The sequence below is a fragment of the Macaca thibetana genome, chromosome 4 (assembly GCF_024542745.1).
Source record: "Macaca thibetana thibetana isolate TM-01 chromosome 4, ASM2454274v1, whole genome shotgun sequence".
NCBI classification, from domain to species: Eukaryota; Metazoa; Chordata; class Mammalia; order Primates; family Cercopithecidae; genus Macaca; species Macaca thibetana.
In genome coordinates this window covers 72026273-72040011 of record NC_065581.1, presented here as the reverse complement: position 1 = coordinate 72040011, position 13739 = coordinate 72026273, and positions in this window count along the sequence as shown.

Genomic DNA, 13739 nt, shown 5'->3' with positions numbered 1-13739 from the left:
GTTACCCCCTTGCTGCTCTCATGATAGTGAGTGAGTTATCACGAAATCTGATGGTTTTATAAAGGGCTTTTCCCTCTTTTGCTCAGCACTTCCCCTTCCCTGCCGCCATGTAAAGAAGGATGTGCTTCCCTTCTGCCAAGACTGTAAGTTTCCTGAGGCCTCACCAGCCCTGCAGAACTGTGAATCAATTAAACCTTTTTCCTTTATAAATTATCCAATCTCAAGCAGGTCTTTATGGCAGCATAAGAATGGACTAATACAACCATCTAGAGAGCTACTGAAAAGGCAGATCTCTTGACTTCCTTTATAGAGACTCAGATCTGGTACACCTGCATTGGCGACCAGGCATCTCTGTTTTGAACAAATACTGCAGGTGGTGCTGATGCTAAACTTTTACGAACACTGGACAATTAATTAACAATTATTTGATGATTCAGTACACAAATAACTCTTTGCAACCAGGTTTATGTTATTAGAAACAAACTAACTAGATTTCCCAGGTGTGGAAAGCTTTCACAACATACCCTAACTTAAATAAACTTAAAATTACCCATGTAAATATTTACTAAAGATTTTTAATATAAATGATAGTGATACACAAATTTGAGTAATAATTCAAGAAACTAAGTGCACAATTAGGCTGTTAACTGCTGTTTATCTGATTATGTGAAATACCCATTAGCTTCCCTCCACCCTTTACTCTAACTGCCATAAAACCCTCCAACCAAGCCACCAACCTATACCCACCATACTTACCACTCTGTCCTCAAACTCCTGTTTGGGCATTTGCTCCTGATTCTTGAAACTTCATTCTGAGAAGCTGAATAAAATTCCCTCCTTAGAAAACACTCTGTTCATGGTTAAATAACTAATAAATAGTTGAGCCAGAATCTGAATCCAAGCCTATCAAAAGCCTGAGTGAATTGAAGCAGTTCAACTGGTTCTTATTCTGTCACAGTTGTAAATCCATACACTTTGTCTATGGTAGGCAGAAAGCTTAATTTTGGCTTGTCTCCAGAATTCTATTGAAGAGATATCAATGGACTCTGTAAAAATTCTGGACATAAAGAAGTTTAGCGAAAGGCATTGTCAGCCTTCAGCATCACTTTGATTATTTTCTCAATTCCTTGGTCTTTAACGACTTTATCTAAGGACATCACTGCCAGTGGCTTCCACCACCAAGGCCTAAAGGCAAAGAGAGCCAAAGTGTCTTATATAGCTAGAGGTAATAAAAAGTGCAAGTTTGTCTGAGTGTTTCAGTTACCTAATGCTGTAAAATAAATTACTCAAAAACTTTGTGACTTACATGAAAATCAGTTTATTATTTCTCAGTGTCTGTGAGTCAAGAAATTAGACTGAGTTTAACTATGTGGTTTTGGATTGAAGTTCATCAAATTATTGCAGTCAGATGAGAAGGTGAGTGGAGCTGGAATAGTGCATGGTATCAGCTGGAAGCTCACCAACCATCTCTCTCTCTTATCATAGGGTCTCTTGCATATGCTAATTTGGGATTCTTCACAACATGGCAGGTTCAGGGCTGTTTGACTGCTTACATAGTAGCTGGCTTTCCTGTAAGTGAGTGTCCCAAGAGAGCCAGGCAGAAGACATATCATGTTTTATTATCTGACCTCACAGAGCATCACTCCTACCATTTCTATTGATTGATGGGAAGAGTGTCAAAATCTTTATGAACATGATTTTTAAACACCACAACCAGCCACTGCCAAAATATCTTCTGGTTATGAGCTATTCTGAGTGTCCATAGCAGGAAAGGGAAAGGACAAAAAATACACTGCATGTGGTGCACAAGGTGGCTTATATGTACACAGTGTCTATAATGACATATCTCAGGGATTATATGGATATAAATATTTAAATCTAGAAAGTCATATAGAGTTGTTACTTCCAAAGTGTTTGAGGGTCTCTTAGGGTAAGCATACATGTATTATGACTAATACTACAAGACATGCATAAGTGTCCTGCTTGAGTGATGAAACCACTCTATATTTCTATTTATTTAAATGGCTGGAAAATGCTCAAAGATAAAAGACACAGTGCCTTTAAAAAACTGAAAGCAGATCCTTGGTAGATGTTAAATTTTTAAGTGGCAAAATAAATAAATCCACTTGATGATTAGGCATTGCTTATGAAGGAGGTTGGGGTTGAGTGAGTGAGTTGAATTCATTGCCAGAAATATCATTTCCTTGTTAGAAGTAAAATTTCACAGATTTTTAAAATACAGATTTCATCCAGCTTATGTGCAGCATCTGAGGAGACAAATTCATGTCTTTCAGATTAAACTAAGCCTTATGTAGTTGATTACTGAGGTAGATTCTACAGATCTAAGAAAAGTTATGGAAGAAATGGAAGTATGAAGAAAACGCCTAAGGTCTTTCTATAACTGGTTTTGAGTATTAAATAATTTTATCCCTAAATGACTCAGATGAACTGCTGCAAGGTCAAGAGAACAAGGTCCCAAGTTAGGGCTCAGTATATGTGGGGTTTCCTCTACCCCTCATGGTTCCCTGGATTGCTGGTAAGCTTACTGTCATCCTGCATCTTTTTCCTTAAATATTCTTTATTACTAATTACCCAAGCAGCAGCCATGACTTGACCTTATGATCCCTTCCCACCCAATTTCCAGCCAACTAGGCTCAATTTCTTACTTCTTCCCAGTTAGAAAATAAGTATATCTTACAATCTGGGATGTTATTTTCTATGTCTCCATTTAGAAAGAAAAATGTGGATTTGAGTCCTCTCATAACTGCCCTTCATACAGAATAAGTGTCTTCATGATTATCAGTACTTGAGATGATTTTTATTGCAGTGAGTTTAGTAAAGAAAATTGGTACCATGAATTTGGCTTGGGATATATGCCATAGCCTGGCAAGATTTCAGCATTTAGAATGACATTCTACTGTCTTTTTTCCCTTACTCTTCTGCCTTGTCAATAACACTTAGATCCTTGAGAAAGCTTTCTCATTAAATTTGTAGTGCTAAAACTCTGTCACAATTTGTCTCAGTTCCTTCTTTTGTCTTAATGCAGGTTTTAAATTTTCTCAACGTTTTGCATTGCATCTATTTGAGTCTTCTGTTCATCTTTTTATCTGTTCTGGTACTGAGATATTTCATGCTCAGTGTTAAATATGCTCTTCAGAATTTTCTACCGGGAAACAAGAATTTACAATTTAGTGAATTTCTGTTTCTTCCTGGCTCTACTTAGGGTTGCCTTAATACCAGTTCAGATTAAGTGATATGTCTCTTGTCCTGAAAAATTCATCCTCTGTGAAGGTGCTACAAAACCTTGAATTTCATCTCTAGATAGTCATTCTCAAACTTACTTCTTGCTTACTTCTTTATAAGCATTACTTGGGAAACTTGTTGAACATGGAGTCCCTGCCTCACCCAAATCTCGTTAATGAGAAGCTATAGACAGGGAATGATTCTTTGTATGTAATACATACTTCTCTCTATATATCACAAGTACTAAGATAAGTACTAATAATTTTTAAATATACATAACAGAAGCCCACAGAGCATTTTATTCCAAGGTTTGCATAAGCTTGAGTTGTAAGTAGAATTGTAGCTATCATTTCTACTTTTACTTAGATCTTCAATGGTAGTGAACTTCCTTAATAAGGTATAAAGTTTACAACCAAGCAGTGATTGCATAGGTAACAAGAATTGTGATCACTGACATTGTTGATAATAGAATTTGTGTGTGCGTGTGGTCTAAAATTTTCTCCCTATCTCACGCCATTCTTCTGCCTCAGCCTCCTGAGTACCTGGGACTATACAGGCGCCTATCTTCTTAAACTCACTGGGTCCTCTGGTAGATGTGTTTGTTGAGGCATGGTGAGACTTAGGTTATTTTGTTTGTCAAGAGACTTTTAAAATTTGATTTAAAGATAGAAAAGAAAATTCACAACATAAAACGAAAAATAAATAATACTCAAAGACATTTTCATCAGGAAAAGGGAGAAAATTAGACAGAAATTATCCACTTCAAGAAACAGCTCTCAGTTTTAATCCACATTTATATTTGACTATCTTATTAAGGACAGAATAAATGAAGGCCTTTTGCCTTAAATGTTGACTTAAAACCATGCCATAGAATTTAAATACTGTCCTCATTAACCCAATAGGAAAGCCAACATCTTTTGGCTTGGACTATCCTTGTGTTTGGCAGAGACATTGGAGACACCCCGGATTGACTCGGTGTGGCACATGAGCATGACTGGGTAATTTATTTCCAGATGGAAACATATCGTAATAAACTATAATTCTAAGAGGAAGCAATAATAAAGAAAATTTTTTCCAGAATTGGGGAAGGTCGTGGTGTCTGAATTAAAATGAAGTCATCAGAAAACAAGCTTACATAGCAAAAATAAAATTAAAGCCATCTTAGTAGTTATCCGCTATAAACATTTCACTTTCCACTTTTAATTATTAAAGACAAAGGAGTCAGTTTTTGTAAAACTGAGTAGTAATGACAAGGTATTGTGAAAAATTTTACTGTTTTTTTTTTTTCCCAGTAGAAAAAAATTCAGTGCTTTGAATGTCAGACTATTGGAAAGTATAGACAAACATTTTCCTTTAAATCAATAAAAACCTAGATTGCTTCAAGAATACATAAATATTAACTGCCAAAGTATACATTATAAATATATTTTTAAAAAGTACTAGGGGAAAGTTAAAGTAAGTTGTCACATGAGGAAGGGACAATAACATATTCTCCTAATTGAAACCAATACACATTTGGTTCTATACTATAATTATTTGTGTAAATATCTTATTCTTAAACTTGAAGAGGATCAGTTGGATAGGTTGAACATTGCACTGTTGCCTAGATTGCCTCTTCCAGTATCAACATAGTTCATTCTCAAAAAATGGTTAAAATGAATTTAAATCTATAAATCCAAAGTTGTTTGAAGAAATAATAAATGAGGCAATATTATCCTAGGTTAATTTCTCCTACATGCATAGGAGAAAGGTATTCTGATATGTTCTCGTATTATTTGGGAAGATTGAGGTTATGAAAGTATGACTCAGTTAACAATAATATAAAAAACACAGGGTGAAGATAAGAAAATAATTCTGACTATTATCAAGCCTGGCACAATATCATGTGGTATATGGACTGACATATACTATGTGATGTGAAGCATCAGAAGAGAGCATCCACTCAGAAATATTGGTATTGTCAAGTAGAAATAGAGAGTCAGTATATTTCAAATCTTATGCATGCTACATGCAGCTCAAAGTATGTCTGCTCTAACCCTCAGTGGGATAAAAGTCACAGATCCTTTCTCCCTTGTATGACTGATTCATTTTGACAAAGTACCCACACAGCCTCCATTGTTCCCATACTTTTCAAAGTGATTTGCACCAACTGCTTCCTGAAGTTGTACCGCTTGCATTCCTGAAACCCTCAGATTGGTCCTTGATGTCGCTTCTATTGTTATATTGAAGAGCCAAGTCAAGGCAGCTTGTAGAGGTACCACTGTCCTAACAAGTCACACCAAATTTGCTTCCATAACTCTACTGTCATATGTGGTTTCAAATGAGGTCCTTGCTCTCACCATTTTCAACACCTCTGAGCAATCTGCTCTTCCTTCTCCATAGCCGCTGTAACTGCTATAATCCAAAATAAAATTGGAACTTCACCACTGCTAATAGTTCTTCAGCTCTTTGAGGGCTCTTAATCCTCACCCTGGGCTAAAGATTTGGTTGATCATTAAGTAGCCACCTGAAGATGCTGTCTTTGTGGACACTTAGAGGGATGTCTGCTTCAGACAAAAAGGGTTTGCTCTGGTAAACATCCTGACTTGGGAGTTAATTAGGATAGACAGGCCATTTAGTTAATAATATTTTTTGATCCTAAGCCTTAGGACCCAGTTCCCACTTTGGGAAACAGTGGCCAGACTTCCTATAAGTCTGACTGAGCAAACGTTCACAATATACTGATATCAATAAGCTTTTTATTTGTTTGTTAATTTCAGAGATATTTTAATAAATAAAAAAATGTAACTAGATTTTTCATTGGCTTTGCCTAACTCCAATCATCTGTCGTATCTCCCTGCTACTGTTTCTGAGTATTGATACAATGGAATTGGGGATAAATTTGTCTTCAGGTTTCTCAATAAAGAGTTAAAAAGGAGGCACCAACTGACTTCCTAAAAAGTTGTACCGCTTACATTCCAATAAAGAGATTGGTCCTTCCATAAAAATTCTATTGTTATATGGAAAAAAAAAGTAAATAGGCAGCTTCAAATGAGGTTAAAACTGTCCTTAAAAATGTCACCAAATTTGCTTCCATAACTCCCTCACCATATGGGGACCCCCCCCTTCCCCCCCCCCATTTTCAACACTCTGAGCAATCTTGCTTCTTCCTTTCTCCATAGGCCGCCCATGTAACGGCGTATAATCCAAAAAATAACAATTAGGGGAGCCTTCCACCACTGCTAAAATGTTCTTCAGCTTCGGTTGAGGGCTGCTCTTAATCCTCACCCTGGGGCTAAAGCTTGATTATGGTTGATCATTAAGTAAGCCACCTGAAGGATAGGCCTGTCTTGAGGGGGGACACTTAGAGGGATGTCTGCTTATCGAGACCAGAAAGGGTTAGGGGGATTGGGAGAGAGCAGTAAGCCCGTGAACATTTATATATCAGGTTCAATTAAGTTTGGGACAGGCCATGTTAGTACTAATCCTAGCTTGGGGGACCCCCCCTAAGCCACTGCAACCCCAGTTCCCACCTTCATGGGAAACGGGGGCGCGAGACATAAGCTTGAGTTTATCACTTTTCAATTAATAGTTTGGGATCATGTTTACTATCCTAGCTAGAGAAGGGCACATGCACCCCAAGAATACATTTTATATAAGGGCCCCAGTTTTTTCACTTCATTTGGTCTGTGTGTCTGTATTAGTCTGTTCTCACACTGTTTTATAAAAAAGTACCTGAGACTGGGTAATTTATAAAGAAAAGAGGTTTAATTGACTCATGGTTCTGCAGGCTGTACAGGAAGCTTAGTGGCTTCTGCTCCTCGGGAGACCTCAGGAAACTTCGAATCATTGCAGAAGACTAAGGGAAACCAGGTACATTTTACATGGCTGGAGCAGGAGGAAGAGAGGGAGAGCGAGAAAGTGCTACACACTTTCAAATGACCAGATCTCATAAGAACTCTATAACTATGCAGTACCAAGGGGAGAGTGCTGAACCATTCATGAAAACTCTGCTCCCATGATCCAATTACTTCCCAACAGGACCAACACTGGGGATTACAATTTGACATGAGATTTGGCGGAGATATAGATCCAAACCATATCAGTGTCTATATTCTAACTCTCCTCAGAATGATATATTTCTACATCTCTGTACAGAAATCATGATGGAACAATTGCATTTATTATAAACTGTGCAAATTTAATTAAACACAAAGTCTCATCCTCCCAAATTCCCATATTCAATTAGAAATATTTTTCTTGTCCAAAAAAAAAAAAAAAAAAAAAAAAACCAAGAAAGCATTGGAGAAACAAATCCATAAAATATTTTATACTCTATCCTGTAAGTAGGGTGTCCATCACTGTGCCATCATTTACTCCTTGTAAGCACCTTAATTATTACTCCCCTGGCAGCTTTTTTTAAATTGATTTGATTTACTAAACTGTCTGCTAGAAATCTTGACTCTTCCTGAGCTATGGCATTTTTCTCCTATTTGACATTGACTTCATGACTTTTTAATTTCCTTCCTTCCTTCCTTCCTTCCTTCCTTCCTTCCTTCCTTCCTTCCTTCCTTCCTTCCTTCCTTCCTTCCTTCCTTCCTTCCTTCCTTCCTTCCTTCCTTCCTTCCTCCCTCCCTCCCTCCCTCCCTCTCTCTCTCCTTCCTTCCTTCCTCTCTCTCTCATTCCTTCCTTCCTTCCTTCTTCCCTCCCTCCCTCCCTCTCTCTCCTTCCTTCCTTCCTTCCCTTCTTTCCTTCTTTCCTTCTTTCCTTCCTTCCTCCTTCTCCCTCTCCTCCCTCCCTCTTCCTTCTTCTTCCTTCCTTCCTTCTTCTTTCCTTCTTCTTCTTTCCTTCTTCTTTCCTTCTTTCCTTCTTTCCTTCTTTCCTTCTTTCCTTCTTTCCTTCTTTCCTTCTTTCCTTCTTCTTTCTTTCTTTCTTTCTTTCTTTCTTTCTTTCTTTCTTTCTTTCTTTCTTTCTTTCTTTCTTTCTTTCTTTCTTTCTTTCTTCTTTTCTTTCTTCTTCAGTGAAAGAGCCACTTCTAGTTGCAACCCAAGGGGAATGTCACTGGTGTCATCAGTTGTAGAATTTTTCTTTATAGTGACTTTCTCTGTTATAGCATCATTGTCTACCTAGGGAAACATCCATGGCCAAGAATACATGTTTCATATTTTATGCCTTTTACATGAGTATCCTACAGGATGATAAAGAAACACACTAACTGACATATTTAAGTTCATTTAAATAATTGACCACTTTTTGTTGATTATCTGGGTGGTTCATAATCTGTGTAAGAAACTCAAATTCAATAAGAATTTCATATCACTGTACACCCAGACTTTTAAAATATTAAGTAAACTTGTCTTTTCTTACACTGGATTTAAGAAATTTTGGAAAAGCAAGGAGAAAAAAATCCTGAAATAAACAGCCGTATTTTGCCAAGGAGACTTCAAATTGGAATTCTCAACTAAGCACAGGCATGTGGTATTAAATCTCCACTGGCATGAGCTAGTGAATTTTGCAGAAAAGAGTACATGTGAAAATCAGCAAACTCAAGCTTTAGGGTAGTTCACCAAGGGAATTGAATGACAGTACATCTTGAATCTACTGGTTTTTGGCATGTTTAGTGTTTGTCTTAGGACAAGTTTAAATATTGACTTCTGTTTGTCAGAATGAATGTAATCATAACAATTATGAAAAAATTCTTTCCTATCATAAAGATTCTGAGTGTAGCTGAATTAAAAAGTTAATAGGAATGTTTAAGAGAAAAGACTCATGGATTTTCCTTTGTTAACTCAGTTTTCCTCTTTATGTCTCAACGGAATAAAACAGAACATTCTGACATTCTTTTAAATTAAAGGAAGAAAAAATTTCCAGGGAATCCCATTCCATTTAAACTCTTCTGACTCTGAACAGAAGTGTTATTGCTATTCAATGTGACAAATTATAGTTTAAATTATTCTGCCTAAAACAAAATGAATATATAAATAAATAGGTTTTCAGCCAACATCTTGATGATTTTAGCAATATATCCACAATGAGGATGATCTCTTTTGTTCTATGACTTAGCACTGTCCTTATTAGACAACACAAGCTTCAGTATAACCTTGTTAGGTATTGGTATGCTGCAGATAAGCAAAAAAAAAAAAAAACAAGGCAAAATAATCTTATTTTGCAGATATTCTTTTCCAAATATTAATTTTAATATAAATAAAATCCAGACAATATTTTTGTGTGGTTAATCAAATATACACTATCATTAAAGGATTTTTGACATTTTAATGATCTTTGGGTCATATTGCTATTTCACATCCTACCAAGTGTTTCTTCCAGTTTAATTATATAACAGTAGACAAAATGTTCCAGTAGTATATGAACTGGCATCCAGCTACAAACACGAAACACATGTGTTTGCAATTTAAGTCAGAGAGGGCACTTTGGTTAAGACTCAGGAGGAGTCTGTGTTGCAGCTGGAAAGGTGACTCCACTGGAGTTGGGTCCACTGGACTGTGAGGTGGGGTGAGAGGCTGGGCATCAAATACACATCACTCCTCATAGTGTTCCATCGCGTGGTAGTCACTCAGCCTCTCTATTTTTTGGTTTGCTCACCTACAAAATGGGGAAATATTTGTCAGCTAAATATATTTAGGGGTCTCCAAAACTTTACAAAAAAACTCAAAAATCAAATGAATGTAACTAGCCCAACATGAGAAATATAATTGCCTGTCCATTTATCTTAAAATTCAAACTAACTCCTGGGGAATTCTAAATATGAATTGCTGAAAACTAGTTCAAAAGATGGTATTTATTATATTTTTGAGTGTAAAATCTGTGATGTTAAGGGCTCTGCTTCTGCTGCTTCTGCTTATTGGCATTTACAATCTTGATATTGGAAGTATCGTCATATAATTCAGCACTTACACTTTCATAAATGCACTCATTAAGTCAGTGCAAAATGAAAAACTCACACTCAACATGCTAATAATAAAAACATTTATATAGCACTCAATTATGTACTAATTGTCATTACATTAATGATTTGTTTTATTTTTGCACTAACGCCTTTACAATAGGAAGGCCAAATGTTGTATTACACTCCCCTTACTGGTGAGGGAAGTGAGGCTTAGAGAAGTTGTGACCTGTCTAAGGCAAACAGCTAATATGTGAGAGAGACAAAATTTGAGCATATCTTTCTTTGTGGTTATAATATCAAGTTAGCGCAGGTTAAAGGCTGTAGAAAAGTTACATTAAACATAAAGCAATTATGTTGCAGGAAATCAGACATTAAATTTTTATTAAGACCGTTTGACCCTTATATTTTTCACATTTTAATTGTTGTGTATATTTTGCTCATATTATTGATAAAAATGAGAAAGACTTGAAATGGTGGATTAAATTCTACAAAGCAAATACGTCACTGAGTTTATAGCATACTTGAATTTACCCAGAGAATTTTTCCAGAAATCCTCACTGTCTTGGGTGAAGATTAGCCCTGTCATCACGGGTGGTACAAATTCTGAGAAGTTCTGTAGCAGAATAAATGGTTTTATTTCCAGGTTTTCCTATCAGTGATAGTAGCATTGGGGGAAGCAAGTAATTTCTTCACAGATGGGGTCGAACAAATAATAGCGTGTGACAAAGTGAAGAAACAGTAAGGCTACGAAGTAATCAAAGAAAGAAAAATTATTGGCACCTCACTTTTATCTTTGGCATACACAGGAGCACACGTTTAGAAACGAAGGAAATATTGCCTTATGTTGTCATATACATTAACGGGTTCAGGAATCCTGTGGCAAGAAAGTATATTCTAACTGATATATTCTTTGCTACAGGTAAGTTTTTCGCACAAACTTAAGTGCGTTATCAAAACGGAACTTTAGGTTTTTTGGTCAAATTGTTATGGGATCCTTGGGGGTGTTGCTTTTCTAGCCAGAAACCTCTGTGGCTGGTGGCGCCTTTTCCTGAGTTTTGCTCGGGCCTGCTGGGCCCACTTGGCCTACCAGGCTGCACTGGGCTTGCACTGCCGGCCTGGATTCCACGTCTCTGAAGAGACTGGAGCAGAGCGGCAAGAGGTGTGTGAGTGAGCAAAACTGTAGTCTGGCCACGGCACACAGGCACGCTGGCTGCTGCAGCGGGGTGGGCAGCTCCACATGCCAACACAGGTGCCAGTTCCCTGTGAGGCTGCAGCTGGCCCAGTCGCACTGCAAGCAGCTTTCATGGCTGCCACCGGGGAATGTGGTGGTGCCTGAGAGCTTGGAGACTCCAGGAACTGCGGGGCCCCAAATGAGGAGTCACAGCCCTGGCTTGGGGAGCTCCCAGGTCTGGGCCCCCTGAAGGGCCCCAGCTCTTATCTCCTTCTCTCTTATCTCCCTCTTGTCACCTGAAAGGTAGCAAGCAAGGGGCGTGTTTCAGCTCTGTTTGTATTACAGCTTTTTTAGCCCCACCATTCGGTGGGTCCTGAGTTCTTGTCCTGCACACAGGAAGAATGACATATGCAGACAAGTGGAGGGTGAGTAAGATGAAGAGGAGCTTTATTGAGCCATGGAACAGCTCGGAGGAAACCAGCAGAGGGTAGCTCCTCTCTGTAGCCTGTGTGTCCTAATGAGTGTTCAGCTCTCAGCAGAGAGAATAGATCGTCTCTGCAGGCAGGTTGTCCCAATTACAAAGGCAAGACTCCAATGATCTGTTCATCAAGGAAGAAAAAATTATGGGTGAACCATGAAAAATGTGGTGATGAACTAATTTGTAATTTTTATCATTTGGTATCAATTTGTAATTTTTATCATTTAATGCCATTCTCAAAAGAAAACAAGAGAAAGATTGTGAGAGAAAATAGTAATAAGGTTCAGCTGCAACCATGATTGCACTGAAAAGTACGCAAAAAGCAACAGGATCTTCCCAATGGAACACATGCCAGGGCACAGCTTCTTTTGTTTTCATTACTTTGACAATAAATTTTAATATTTTCCAGAAATTTGGATGGATATGATAAGCAACTATGTTTATAGTAATTTGATTACATCTGTTAAATTAAAAACAGCTAAGAAGTTCATGTATTGTTTGCTATTTGGTGATTAATGAGCAACTAAAGAGACTGGCATCTGTAGAAATTCCAAACAACTTTGGTCCCATTTAGTTCTTATAATAGTTGAAATGAGGGCAAGATTACATATTCTATGAGATCATCTTGCCTGAACTATCTTACTCAATTATTCTCTTCCTGATATTGAGTTAGTTCTATTGCATCATTAAAAATTTTTATGATGCTACATTAGTTATGTACTTTATCCACATCTTGAAATTTATTTGGTGTTTTGTGGACTATGTAATTTGAGTTCCTGCAATTCTACATGCATCATCAGTATTCATAGCTGTAAAGCATGCATCTCTTTCTAAGTGGCTTTTCAATAAAATTAATAAGAAAGTACAATGCCACTGGAAACGTGTTGACTCTAGTTCATCTTGTTAACTGGAAGTAAAAATATTACATGCAACCTCTAGCAATCCTGTTTTATACAATATTATCATACTAGTCTAACTCACAAAATTATAACCATTTTGTTGGTGGACCAAATCTTGCCAACCAAGATCCAGGTTAATGGGTTCAGACATATTAAAATAAAGATAGCATGTAGTACAAATACTTCTATTAATTGCTAGTTGACCAGGCACACATTCTCTTGGAAAACCAGCAAGGGTAATCCCTTGATTAAATTTATTTTATGAAACACAAAGAGTAAAACTTTAGTTATCTGAAAACCATTTGGAGACTAGTTTAATACAATACCATTAAAATGTTTATAGGCCTTACAATCTGCTAGACATAGTGCTAGCACTGGAGAAAATAAGATGGATCTCTCCCTGAAGGAGATCAGAGTTATATCGACAAATGATGCCAGAACATTGTGGTAAATTCAATAATGAATACGGGGCACAGTGATGGAAGGCATAGGAGTAGAATGGGTACATTCTCGGGAACAACTGCATGAGGTTGCAGAGAGGTGGGGGACTGAACAATGAGAAAAGACATGTGAGAAACAAAAAGGTAAGGGAAATAAAGACAAGAAGAAATATTCCAGTCAGAGGGAAGAGAGGCTCACGAAGCACTGAGAAAAACAGTGTTATAATAAGATATTTGAAGAATTGCAAATATGTCATGTTTACAGGGAAGAGAAGTTTGAAACTATACTGAACAAGAATCAAAGTCACATATGTAGGGAGGAATGACTTGCACAGCATGTAAGAACCTTGGAGATTTGCATGTATACCAGTGGTATCAAAACACACAATGAGTAAAATAAAATAAATTTTAAAAGAGCATTCGTTTGACATATGTGTGTTTACTTATTTATATAATTGTATGTAAACTTCATTAGAGTATTAATTTTTTAAAACAAAAACCTATTGTATTTAATGATATCTTTCTATTGTCAATAACAGTACCTGGACATGGGAGTCTTAATAAGTCACTATTGAGTGAATGATATACCTTATTAAACCCAAATAAAAACAAATTCCAAGGG